This window comes from Sciurus vulgaris (genome assembly GCF_902686455.1).
Source record: "Sciurus vulgaris genome assembly, chromosome: 3".
In the NCBI taxonomy this organism is placed as follows: domain Eukaryota; kingdom Metazoa; phylum Chordata; class Mammalia; order Rodentia; family Sciuridae; genus Sciurus; species Sciurus vulgaris.
In genome coordinates this window covers 37,561,051-37,575,011 of record NC_136463.1, presented here as the reverse complement: position 1 = coordinate 37,575,011, position 13,961 = coordinate 37,561,051, and positions in this window count along the sequence as shown.

Sequence of the window (13,961 nt, the reverse complement as noted above, 5' to 3'; positions counted from 1 at the left end):
CAAACTGAGCAGGAGGGACGCCTCATGTTTGGCATACTGAGTTACCTTCCAGTGCGTGATCTTATTTAAGCCTCCCAACTACTCTGAAACCTGATATCCTCATCCTCACTTCACTAAGAATGAAGCAGGGCTCTAAGTAACTTGGCCAAAATCATGTGGCTAGGACACAGCTAAATAGGACAGAAAAGCCAGGCCTTTGGGTCCTATGCCCGTGTCCTGTCCTTGGAGGAAAGCTGGCTTCTCACCAAGACTTCCTTTAATAATAGCTGAGAAGTTACAAATAACCCCCGAGCCTCTTCTCTGCTCAGGCTCCAAGGGCAAGTAAGATGGGCAACCGCCCCTCCTGGTGGACCCTGGGTTCACAAGCCTGGCCCTTGGTGGTCAGCGAAAGGATAGTTCCCATACCCTCGCTCAGATGGGGCTGCTCTGGCAGCCCTGCAGACGTGCCCTCCCTTCTACCTCCCCTGTGGTCTCCCTGTCGCTCCCACTGCTACTGTTTCAGCCCCAGCCACTGGGAACCCCAGAAGTAACCACCAGTCACATGTGGGAGGTACACAGCCTCTGATCCCCAGCATGACATCTGACCTCCTGATGCCCTTCGCTGGGTATCAGGTCCAGTGAAACCAGGCTCCCTTCAAAGCCAGGTCCACCCTGCTCTGTGGCCGCAGCGCAGCCCCAGGATTGACCAATACCTGAGCGCCACCTAGTGTGCCTAGAGGACACCCCCGCTGCCTGCCTGGCCTGACAATGTCTGTTCATTCTGTCCAGGGGATAGGACCTCTAACTGAAGACTGGGTCCAATAGAGGGGTTTCTAGTCTGGGACTCGTCTTCATGAAGACATTCAAGTCTAGACTTCTGACATAATGTCAGGGTGACACTAACTCTCCAGTCACAGAGCGACCCCAGACTCCAGTGAGGACAGTTCCCTCACAATTTGAAAGGTTTGCTCTGTCACAAGCAGGGGCCTGACTTAATAGTTATTTGTAAGGCTTAAAATGACCTTTCAAATAGCCCAGTCGCATTGCATTATTTCATGATTCACTAGTGAAAAGTAAACTTGCCAAATTGGCCACAATTTGGGTAACCCCTTTCAGCAAGCCTTCCTCTTAGAGTGCCTCAAATAAGGAAGGCAGCTCGGTCATTCTCCAACCCCAGAGAGACCCCACCTCTGTGTGTAAAGCCTGCTCTTCCTGCCCTGTCCCCTCTCTCTCCCTCTCTTCTTCTGTCCTTGGTCGTCCAGGCAGCTTGAAGAAGTCAGATGAGCCCTGAGCACAGACAGGGACAGCAGAAAGCTCTTGGTTTGAATCCTGACTCCACATCAGTTGTACGACCTTGAAAAATTTCACTTCTAAGCCTTCCTTTCCCCATCTGTAAAATGGGGTGACATCACATGAGATGAACGTGGCTCTCTCGGCTGCAAAGGCTCAGCCACTGACCAGAGAGGTTCAATAACCGCCAGTCTGGTCCTCCTCACCAGGATCACCTTTGATCCCTTGTTCTCAGCACTGATCACTCTACCTCTGGCATTTCTATTTCCTATAGGTATGTTCCCACTCCACCCCTGACTTGGAGCCTTCCACTTCTTCCCCTCTGGAATTCCTGTCTAGGACTGAAGCCTCGGCAGGCATGTGTCTACTAGGACAGCCCATTCTGCAGTGCAGAGGCTGGATAGGCCCAGGTCTCTAATCCTGTTAAAAAACCCTTTTTATTTTTTGAATCTTCTGTTTTCTCTCTTGAAAAAAAAATGGTATTAAAGCTTCCGCTTGGCACAACTGGTACAGGGAATAGAGGACATTTGCAAAGGCATTCATAAGATTGTAAAACACAGTGGATCCTCAATAAATAGATTCAGCTTGATATAGCTTGGAGGCCTAATTGGGGTTCAAAAATATGTCTAGGGAAGACAAGATGAGGAGAAGCATCTCATCAGCACAACTTCAGCAAAGGCTTTGCTTAGCTGAGGAGGCCGAAGACAAGATGGCGAGGGTAGACAATGGTTAAAACTGGCAAAGAGTAAAACCCAGGAAGGATGGCAGCCCACAACTTATTGAAGAGTCCGGCATGCCACCAGCCAGTGGTAAGAGGCTGGGAGATGCTGCTCTTGCCCCAGGTGGGGAAGGGAAGCAGGCCAAGCGGGGTGGGGGATGAGGGGCGAACAGCCTCTTTATTAACACAATTATTTTATTTGCCGAAAGGTAATCATCCTAAGTGAGGTCAACGCGGCTGGTATGGGATCGGCCCTGCAGGCAGCTGGCCCATGTAGCCATGGCAACGGAGCCCAATCACTTCCAGCAGCTTCTAGGGCTGGAGGCTCCTGAAGAAGGAGACCCCCAGATTGCTTTTCCTCCCCGAGAGAGGGCTGAGTGAAAGCCATGGGCATTTGTATTCTCCCTCCCAGCCTCCGAGAGGCAGACCAAGTGCTCCTAACATTGAGGGAATGTTCCGGCCCAGTTTCACAGGGGTCCACCCATCCTAAGGTAGAGGGGTCTCTGCAGCCATCACCTCATTTCATCCCACCATAACCCTGTCAAGAAGAGACTAAGCATTTCCTGACCATTTTACAGAGAGCTGCGGTGCAGAGGGCCACAGATACATAGAGCACATGAAGATTTGGGAGCTGAGGTCTGAGGTCTAAGGTACCATTTGCAGTTGCCTTGAAGCCAGGAGATGAGACCATGACAGGGAAGGATTAGGCCAGGATCTCCAATGATCAGAATAACTGACATGGAGGAAAATACACCAACCTGAAAGTCAGAGAGGACTGGGCTCAAGTCCTCTCTGTTCCAGGCTGCAGCACCCTCAGCACTTGGCTCTGAGGCTCAGCTCACCCATTGCATTCTGTACCCGAGACTCACCCATCTCTGCGAGATACAGTCACGACCAAGATGAGTCTTCCCATCAGCAGCCTGGGCCAGCTCAGCCCTGCCCCGGACACCAATGACCTCAGAGATGACTGGCAAGCTCACTGCACTGCACCATCAGAAGCTAGTTCCATCCTTTTCAGCCAAATCTCAGTGTGTCCCCCCATCTTTATGGAACACAGCATACCTTGACCCCAAATCCTCTCACCTCAAAGTCCAGCAGTGAGGACACCAGGTTAAAAGTCCAGGGGATAGGACAAGTAAGGTGGCATGTGCCTGGGATTCCAGCAACTTGGGAGGCAGAAGCAGGAGAATCACAAGTTCAAGGATAGCCTCAGCGATTCAGTGAGGACCTAAGCAAATTAGTGACACCTTGTCTCAAAATAAAAATTAAAAAGGGTGGGAGATGTGGCTCAGTGGTGAGCCATCCCCCACCCCCGCTCTCGGGTTCTATCCCTGGTACCAAAAAAAAAAAAAAGAAAAAAAGGTGGGGTATGGGGGGACAAGCAAAGATGGGAGGCCCAAGGAGGGTTGCAGCCAATCCTGGGTCCATTTTGCTTGTGCCTGCGGTGTCTACCGCCCTCTGGTGGAAGAGTCTGACAGTGCAAAGGACCGCTCTGCAACCAGGTCGAAGCAAAATGGGGGTGAAGGTGACATTAACTAGGAGCATCAGGGAAGTTTTGGGAGGGGATTAGACTGGGCAGGAAGGTGGATGCGGGGATGGGAGCAGGAGGGAAGGCATTTCAGGTCATGGAAATAGCTCTAATAAGAGCTCTTGGACGCTACGGGAGTTTGAACATCATTTGAGGGACTTCAAGAGGTCCAAGGGGAAATGAGAGGTAGGTTGGGCCAACTGCAGACAACTTTGACCATGAGGCTAAGAAGGCTGTACTTCATCCTAGAGACGCTGGGGAGCTGCTGAAGGTTTCCGAGCAGGGACAGGACATGATCTGGTTTACACTTGGGCCCACTGAGAAAGATAGTCAAGTAGAGGTGATTTGAAGCCACCTACTCCCAGCTGTTGTTATTCACTAACAAAAGCAGCACTCTGGCCCCAGAGAAGACCTTTACGAGGCCCTTTCTCACCTCTGCATAGCAGCTCAAGCAGATGGCTTCCCTGCCTGTGTGCAGAGGAAGAACAGTGGGTGCAGTTCCCAGTTCTGGGTCCAACCACAGCATCTTTCCTGCCAGGGCCTGAGCATTGTTAAAAAGGTATGCAAGGCCACCTGAAAGGCGTAGGACTGGAGAGCTGGACAGGAGCAGGAGAGGAGGGAGAGAGGCTCCTAGTGAGGGCCTCTCAGTTCCCAGCCCTTTCCTAGAGGTCTATGGTGGCCTCAGATGGGAGTGAAGGGGCAGCAACTCTGCAGTAATCATCCCTGTTCCACAAGAAGGAAACCAAGACTCGACATGGTTAAGAACAGCCCAAGAGGCCGGCCACCATGGTGCACACCTGTAATTCCAGTGGCCCAGGAGCTGAAGCAGGAGGATTGCAAGTTCAAAACCAGACTTAGCAATCTAGTGAGGCTCTAAGCAACTTAGCAAGACCCTGTCTCTAAATAAAATGTAAAAAAGGGTTGGGGATGTGGTCAGTGGTGAGGTGCCTGAGGTTCAATCCCTAGTACAAAAAAAAAAAAAGCCCAAAACTCCAAGGTTCTTCTTCATCCTGAAAGCAGGAAGAGAACTGAGGGCTCAAAGAAGTCACCACCTCTCTCAGTGGGAGGACCACTCTAACCCAGACACCTCAGCAGGCATTCTGGAAGCCCTGTCCTCCTCCTGCACCCCTTCCCTGCAGTTCTCTTGACTGGCCACAGCAGGGTCCTAGCCTCCTGTGACACAGACACTCGCACACGCTTCGGTGGTGAGAGCTCTTGAGTATCAAAGACGTTCACAGTACATCTAACTTCCCATTTTAGATTCATCAACTTCATCTAATGCTGCCAAAGTCCCTCTCCTGCGGCAGATGGCATTGAGCAAAACAGGAGGTGGCATGAAGGTGTCTTGGGATTGGCCTTGGGGGACCCTGGGGAAACCCCAGCAGTCAGGAGAACCTCTGAGGCAAGGCAGGTGGTGGAGAGGAGAGTTCTTGGGGTTCCTCCCTCCCCACAGCAGGTCAGAGACCCCTCTCTGGGAGGGTTCTTGAAGGATGACAAGGACAGGAGGTCTGACAGAGGTTTCCAGGACGGAATGAAAGACAGAGTGAGGAAGGGGAATGCTCACAGTGGGGTTTGGCGCCGGTTCCCGGGGTGCTGGCCACACTCCAGCCAGGCGATGAGCTCAGCTCCAGTCTAAACTTGCATCACCGAATCTCAGGCTGCCACAGTCAGCAGCAAGGAAGATTCCCAGAGTCTGGGAGGACTCAGGAGGGAGACCCCGGGCCACAGAGGGTGTGTGCGGGATGCATGGACCGCTTCCCACAGGGAATGAAGTGGGGAGACCACAGAACCCAGCTAGACCCTAAATCTCAGTCCCCAATCCCAACAAGTCTCAAGGTGAGATATCAAGAAGAACTTACCAACCAACAAGAAATGCCCGAGCAGTGGCAGCAGCTCAAGATATTCACACCACCCTTAGCTGGAGAGGGGTCTCAGCACAGGAACAGCAGAGCCCCCATTCTTCCCTTGAGGCCCAGCTGTCCCACAGGAAGAATTGAATGGGTCACATTCTCAACCCCCAAATGCTCTGGAGAAAGGTTGGGAAAAAAGCCGGAGGCAAAAACGGGTATCCTCAGCCCCACATAACTTATTAGCACCCAGGCAAGATTAATCAAGCCCAGAAACCTCGAGCAGACCCCTAATTAGTTGCTGCTGATAACTATATTTGTCATGCTCTCCAATTATTCCACTGTAAATTTCAGAGTTTAATTGCACCTTGTTCTTCATTGAAGTGTCACTGTTTGCACACGCTCCCCTAATTCTTTAGCAAATTTGACAAAATTCAGCATTAAATATAGATTATCTTTAGATTTCCATAATTAACACAACCAAACTGTCTCAGGCCTAAATATTTCTCCCAGTACCATAAATCTGGCCTGTCCCCGGAACAGAGAGCCACTTCCAGCTCTTGGGCAGAGGCAGCTGGGAGAACGCACACACACATCCATGAACTTGCATAACATATCTGTGCAGGCTGGGCAGGAGGTAGACTTGGTTTCATTGACAGCACAGACCTGGAGACACAGCCCACACCCCAAATTTATAGAAAGCTCCATCAAGATATCCAGCTTTGGTGTGGAGCATCTCAGCAGCGTTCTGGGGCTGAGACCAGTTCAGCACCACAGCTGACCTCCAGCCCAGGCAGGGGTCTAGAGACAAGTGGTTCAGCTTATAACTAGGCAGCAAAACTCCCCACCTCCACAAAGAGACACTGTCTGTGATTTTTTTCTCTCTTAAGGCTGACCTTGATGTTTGACACTACCCCAGGAATATGACCCAGGCAGTCACTACAGCCCCCTACGCCAGCCCCCTCTGCAGCCTTCTCTCTCTGGGCTCTTCAGGTCCTTAGGCACAGGGAAGGAATTCCTGTCCTCTCTCCATCAGGACTGGAACCTTCTCCATCAGACCTCAGAACCCCAAATCTAATGCTTGTTGTCCCATTTCCAATATGACACAGGGCCAGGAGTGATGTGAAGGGGACCAAGAAAGCCTGAGCCCCTTTAAGAGCACTACCCAGTCTTTGGCCCCTGGGGGAGAAACATAGCCTGGGTTCCTCCCCAGTCACACGCCTTCCCTAGGCCAGCTCAGTCATGGCAGCAGAGCAGCAGAGTCCAGCCGCAAGCCAAGCCCCTGCCTTCACACCCACAGAGACAGACATGGATACCCACATGCACTGACACAGAGACACCCACAGGAATACACTGCCTCTGCCCAAGTCCTGTGGGAAGGGGAAAGCCGAACACGGAATACTCAGTCCCCAGAAATCCATGGCACATCCAGGGTCTTGCCACCAAGGCGCCAAGGGGAGCTGGGAGCTCCAGCAGACCCCCTGCCCCTGGCCCTCCACACCACTACCCAGCCCTAGCAGCGCTGTTTCCCCAGTGACACTGCAGTGACAGTGGGGGGGGGGAGGGGGGCTGACAGCGGGCAGGCAGTATACTGAGGAGCCTCAAAGTATACTTGTCACAAATTTGGAAGATAATCAATGGCATTTAATGAGATTTGATTTTTTCTCCATAATGGGTTGGGCTGGTAGCTATGTGGGAGATTTCTGGGTGTAACGTATAAGAAAATGAGGGGGGGACACGTAGATAGCATCTTCAAAACCCAGGCAGAGGCAGAGGGGACATCCACCCCCTGGTGCCATCTCTGCCTCTGGGTCATTGCTCAATCCCATGAAAGCTATTCTATATTCGAAATACCACCATCTCTGCCCTTAGCACCACCACCTGGAACCTCTGTTCTCCTGGCCAAACACCCTTATCTCAAACTTTGCAGTGTCCCCCGCATTTCCCCTCACGCTCCTAAATGTGTCGGCAGAATTACTAACAGTGTAGAGGAGTGGGGTAATGGCAATGGTTTTGAATGGATTTGGAATGATTTCTTGCTAGGACACCAAAAGCACAGGTAACAGCAAAAATAGATAAATGGACTGCATCACAACCCAACACTTCTGTGCATCAGGGGATACCATCAACAGGGCGAAAGGCAGCCTACAGAATGGGAGAAAATATTGGCACAGCAAGCTTCTGATAAGGGGTTCACACCTGGAATATAAGAAGTCCCTAGTCACTCAAAAATAATAACCAGAACTGAAGAGTGGGCAAAAAGGCTTGGATGGACCTTCTTTCAAAGATGATATACAAATGACCATCAAGATGCTCATTGCCAGGTGGGTGTGGAGGCACACACCTGTAATCCCAGTGGCTCTGGGAGGCTTGAGGCAGGAGGATCTTGAGTTCAAGGCCAGTCTCAGCAAAAGTGAGACTCTAAGTAAATACAAAATAGGGCTGGGATGTTGCTCAATGGTTAGTGCTCCTGAATATTTAATCCCCCCAGTACCAAAAAAAAAACAGGAAAAAGAAAAAATGATGCTCATTGCCACCAATCAATCAGGGGAATGCAAAATTGAAACCACGATGATTCTTCTCAGCCACTCTTGGAAACTTTCTCCAAAATAGATCATGTTTGAGGCCACAAAGCAATTCTTAGCAAATACAAAAAAAATTGCTACAATTCCTTGCATCTATCATATCATAATGGAATGAAATTAGAAATCAACATGACAAAACTCCACAGAAAGTATACAAGCACATGGAGATTGAATATACACTTTTGAATGATGGTTGGGTGATAGAAGAAATCAGGGGAGAAATTTTTAAATTCTTGGACTTGAAACCACCATTAAGGTCCAGGGGGTAGAGCTTAGTGCTAGAGAGACCCAGGATTCAATCTCTAGCACCAAAATTAAAAACAAAAACAAAACAAAAATCCCAAAAGAACATTTACTGAGATATCTACCCAACCCATTAGATGGCTACTACTTTTTTAAAAAATAGAAATAGCAAGTGTTATAGTAAGGATGAGGAGAAATTGGAATTCTTGTGCACAGTTGGTAGGAATGTCAAATAGTGTCGCTGCTATGGAAATTTCTCAAAAAATTAAAACTCTAATTAACATATGATCAGGCAATCCCACTTCTGGGTATTTAACAAAGAATTGAAAGCAGGATCTTGAAGAGATTTGCACACCCTGTTCACAGAGGCATTATTCACAATAGCCAAGCAGAGGAAGCAACCCAAGTGCCCAGCAATGGATGGATGGATAAAGGAAATGTGGTGTATACATCCAAGAGGGTATTATTCAATCTAAAAAAGAAGGAAATTCTAGCCAGGTGCGATGGTGCACACCTGTAATCCCAGCAGCTCAGGAGGTTGAGGTAGGAGGATCTTGAGTTCAAAGCCAGCCTCAGCAATTTAGCAAGGGCCCTCAGCAACCCAGTGAGACCCTGTCTCTAAATAAATAATATTAAAATGGCTGGGATGTGGCTCAGTGGTAATCAAGTGCCCCTGAGTTCAATCCCTGGTACCAAAAAAAAAAAAAAAAAAAAAAAAAAAACTGCAGGAAATTCTGACCATACTACATGGATGGACTTTAAAGACATTATACTAAATGAAATAAAGTCATAAAAAGATAAATACTTATGATGTTGCCAACACAGGGCATTTAAAGTTGCCACACTCAGAGCTGGGGGCATAGCTCAGGGGTAGAGCATGTGCTCACCAAATTCAACCCTCAGCATCAATAACAATAATAATGATCATAAAGTTGTCAACTCATAGAAAATAGAGGCAGAGGTTTTTAGGTGCTAGGTGGAGGGGAGCTGCTGTTTAAAAGGTGGACAGTGAGCCGGTGTGGTCGCACATGCCTGTAATCTCGGCAACTTGGAAGCTGAGGCAGGAGGATGCAAGTTTGGAGGCCAGCCTCAGCAACTTAGCAAGACCCTGTCTCAAACTATAAATAAATAAAGTTATACAAGTCGGTTTTTGTAAGGTGAAAAGATCACTTCTGAATTGAACACTTAAAAAAAAATGGTTAAAGTGGTAACAATAGCAAAGATTTGGGAGTCAGACTTGAGTTTGGGTTGTAGCTTGATGGTTTCCTAGCTAGTGACCTGGACTTGTTGCTACACATCTCTGAGTCTCCCCAACTCATAGGGTTATTGTGATCATTATGTGATCATTATGACATAGTCACTGACAAGGCAGGTGACCTGCCTGGGACATAGACACAGTTTTATGAAACTCTATCATGTTCTTGGAGAAAAATTTAAAAAAAATACATGGTCTTTAATCTACCTTGTGTGGAGGCTACCCAGGATGGAGCCTGGAACTGGGGCAGGTCCCCGGGCTGACTGTCCAGGCCCCAGCATGCAACTCTATTCCCACTCTCTGCTCTGTTTCCTTCCCATTCTTCTTTGGGTGTGTTGGTGGGGCAGGAGGAGCTTGGGTGTGAAACTAGAACCTGCACACGAGCTAGGCAGGTGCGTTCCCTCTGAGCTACATCCCTGCTCCTTTTTAATTTCATTTATTTTGAAGCGGGGGTCTCACCAAGTTGCCCAGGCTGGCTCAAACTTGGGATCCCTCCTGTTTCAGCCCCCTCAAGCAGCTGGGATTACACACGTGTAACACAGTGCCCCACCCCACTCTCCTTCTTCCTCACTACTCCCTGGCCACACCGGCCTCCTGGCTGAGCCACAGACACAGGCCTGCCCCGCCCCCGGGCCCTTGCATTTGTTGTTTCTGCTGCTGGGAAAGTTCTTTCCTTCCCTCCAGGTCAACTCATGCTCTCTCAATGAGTCCTAACTACCCCCGCCCCCCGCTATTTTTTGCCGACTTACTGCTGTATCTGCAACACATAGTAGGTGCTCAGTAAATACCTGTAATTGACAATATGAGCTATGCCTTGCCCTTCTGTTCTTGGAGGTCCTCTACCCACAACCCACTCCCATCCTGATGGGGTCTGCAGCTTTAAGGATCCCCACTCCAGTGTCCCAGTATGGGAGGGGGAGCCCCACTTTTCCCTGCAGCCCGAGGCTCCCCAGCTGTCACTTCACCCCCAGCCTCAGTACCAATTCTGTCCATCAATACCAGCCTCTGGCAGCCACACTTGGACGCCCACCCCAATCAATAACCAGCGGCTGCCATCGATCAGCCCCCAGGGCAATGGGAACCAGGGGAGAGGCAAAGCGAGGGACAAGCAGGGAGTGCAGACACAGGCCTAGTGAAGGGGCAGCCACAGGGAGCCCCAGTGACCCAGCCAGGCAGGCAGACAGTGATCATCAAACATCAGAAGCAGAGGTGAGTGTTGAAGAGACTCCAGACATGAGATAAAAAGGACAAAGAAGCAGCCTCAGAAGAAGAGGGACAAAAGGAGGGTGGTTGAAGGCCTACTGTGGGCCAGGGACACCCAGGGGCAAGCTCAGTGCAACCCTGGGAGAAAGCGGTTACTGGCTCCACCTTACAGGGAGGAAAACTAAGCCCAGAGGTGAAGAAACTCATGCAAGGCCTGCGCCTTGAGATTTAGCAGCACAGTCAGAATTTGAAACCCAGGTCTGGTGTTGGGAGTCAAGGTTCTTGGAGCCCTGAGCCTGGCACCCCCCCCACGCGGCCTAGTGGGAAGCCCAGCAAGTGCTCCCCCCACAGGGATGTCCCACTTAGAGTTTGTCAAGATGATTCTGGAGTGGGTGCCAGGGAGGCAGAGGGGCGGGAGGGGTGCAGAACTGTCTTGGTCTCGGCAGCAGCCTCCTAGCTGGGGACATTCTCTCCCCTACTCCAGCTCCCTGCCTCCCTCCTAAACCCTTCTGTGTACCCGGGCATGACCTTGGGCAAGTGACGCGTTCCTGCTAAGTTGGTAACAGCGCCTACTTCAAAGCATCCTAAGGATTGAATGAGCTTGGAATACTGTGGGCACGTGGCAGATACGGAATAACCACGGGTCTTGCCATCACCATCCTCACCAAATCACACCTCCTTACTTCTGCTCCAAGCCTGGTTTCCAGGACTCGCACCACCAAGGTGAGATTGTTGTAAGTGTGTGCGTTGGCCTCAGGGGCTCGGATTTAGACAAGATCCAGCCCCATGTTGGTACCCCCCTCTATGGGAGGAGCCATCTGTGCAGAGCCTGGGTGCAGATGGTCCCAGCAGAGCCCAAGGGCTGAGGGGGGTCTACAGAGCAACCCCTCAGCCCTCAATTAGCTCCCTTGTTCAGGAGAATCAAGAGCAGCTGCAGCTGCGGGGCAATTTGTGACGTGCCTCCTCTGATGCTGTCTGGGAGTGAAAGGTCAAGGCCGGCTGGAAATGTGCTGAGAGACTTGCCCCTCCGACCCACAATAGAGAGGCAGAGGGTGACACAAATAGTCTCCCAACCTCAGGATTCATTCATTTTTAAATATCCATGTGTGCTTGGCCTGTGCTGGGACCTGGGAAACTGATTCCCACCTTGATACTCTGGGTGGCGGGGGTGGCTTATGTGTCTGCAGGGCCTGCAGTGGTTGATATAGGGATGGGGGCCTTTTAGACTTCTTGTATGGAGGGACCAAGCCCACTGTCTTCCCAGTTTTGCTTTCTAAGGGAAACTGTTCAGTCCATGGACTTTCTTTGAGGTTGCCCATAAGCCACAAAAGGTACTGTTTCTCCACAGAGATTTCCTTCTGACACCACAAACCCTGGCAAAAAAGCCAGGAGCCTGAGGAACCAGAGGTGGTCCACAGTGGTGCGAAGGCCCAGCACAGACCCTCTTCCCCATCCCAGCAGCTGGCGAAGGGTGTCCTCCGAATGGAATATCGTGACAGACAGGGCACGGGCAGGGGTGGAGGACAGGCGTTTTCTTAAGAAATCCTTCTTGGAGTGTAGTGGAGAGGAAACTTGTTTCGAAGGAGCCCCAGAAGAGCTCGAGGTATAAATCTTCTGGTCCCAATTCGGCTACTGGCCCCTCTTCCCAATATGGAAAGAAGCTGGGCCAATTACTGGGGTCAGAGCTCATGCTCTTCCTCGCTTCTTGGGGACTTGCTACAGTCCTCAGCTCTAGCCCTGCCTCCCTTCTACCTACTCCAGGCATCTAAAACAAGTTTCTGCTTTTAAAAAGATATTTCTGAGAGTTGTTTTCCCAAATAATCGTTATCAATTACTCAACTGTATTCAACAATTTGTAGGGCATTATGCTACCCCTGTGAAGTATGATATCAGCATTTTATAGAAAGGCAAATTCACGTTCTGGTAGGATAAGCATCTTGCCATCTAGCTAGCCAGAAGCGAGGGGGGGATTGGAACCCAGACAAGCCACGTTCACACCAGTGTCATGAGGCAGGATTGGGATGTTAGGACCTATGGATAGACCTGGATGAGGGCAGGTGAAGGATGGCCACACTGAGGACCTTCAGAAGAAGGGAGAAACGATGGGCTGCCTCTCCTGGCATAAAACCCCCTCTGTGCACCTCTGGAGCAAGACCCGAAAGTGAGGGACACTGAGCTCAGGGCTGGGTAGGAGGCAGTTAGAACTTTCTGGACTGCCTCTCCTAGCAGATGAGCTAAGACCACCAGGGAGGTGTTAATGAAACAGGGAAGCTGTGAACAGACCAGGAGTGATTTCAATCTGACACCTCCACCCCAACCCCCACCAGTAATGAGCTGGGACCTGCCCTTCTCCCCAGAGAGGGGGTGAAGGAAGAAAGAAGTCCATCTCTGTAGCTTCAGATGCCCTGACCCCTCCCCCAACTCACCATTATCATCATCATCAGCAGCAGCAGCAGCACTATTGCATTGCAGTAAATAGCTCACTTTATTGAGCACCTACTGTGTCCTAGGCACTGTTGGCCTTTTTTATAATCTTATTATTAATCCTCACCTATAAATCTTAAACCTCTATGGTTAATATTCTTATCTCCATTTACCTCTGTGGTAAGTATTCTTATCTCCTTTTTACAGATGAAGAAACTGAGGCTCCATCAGGTTAAATGACTCCACTAAAGTAGAACTGACACGGGAACCTGGGACTGTCTGACTCCTAAGTCTGTGCTCCCTGTGCTGTTGGTACTGCCCCTGACACGCACCCACAAGGGACCCCCCACGGGAGGCACATTGGTGTGGCTCCATGGCTGAGCTGGGTGGTGGGGAAAGGCAGCATGCCCACTGTGTGTCCTCCAAGTTCCAGAGCGGGGAAGAAGGATGGGCAGAATCTCAGCCCTGCCACCAAGCCTCGTAATCTCCCCTGACCATGCTCTCAAGTTTCCTCCCTTTGTGCAGTGAGAAGTGGGAAGGGTGGGGGGACTCCAGTTCTGCCCACTTCCAGGAGAGCAAAGGGAGAGGGGTTTTGACAGGGAAGGGCTGAGGAAGAGGGGAGGAGGTGCTGGGCAGACCCCAGCCTCCCAACTGCAGGAAGGAGCGGGCAGCTCTGGGAGTGGAGCGCCATGTTTGGTAAACATCATTAATCAGGGATTAGCAGATGGGCGCGCTAATTGCACCTGTGCAAGTGAGAGACCTCAAGGTTGATTACATTTACAAACTGTGGGGATCCCTGGCGCCTGACTCTGTGGGAGTGAATGTTTGGGGGTGTCTAGTTTAGGATCCCAAACTGGAGGGGGGAGGGAGGTTTGACAATTTATCCTTC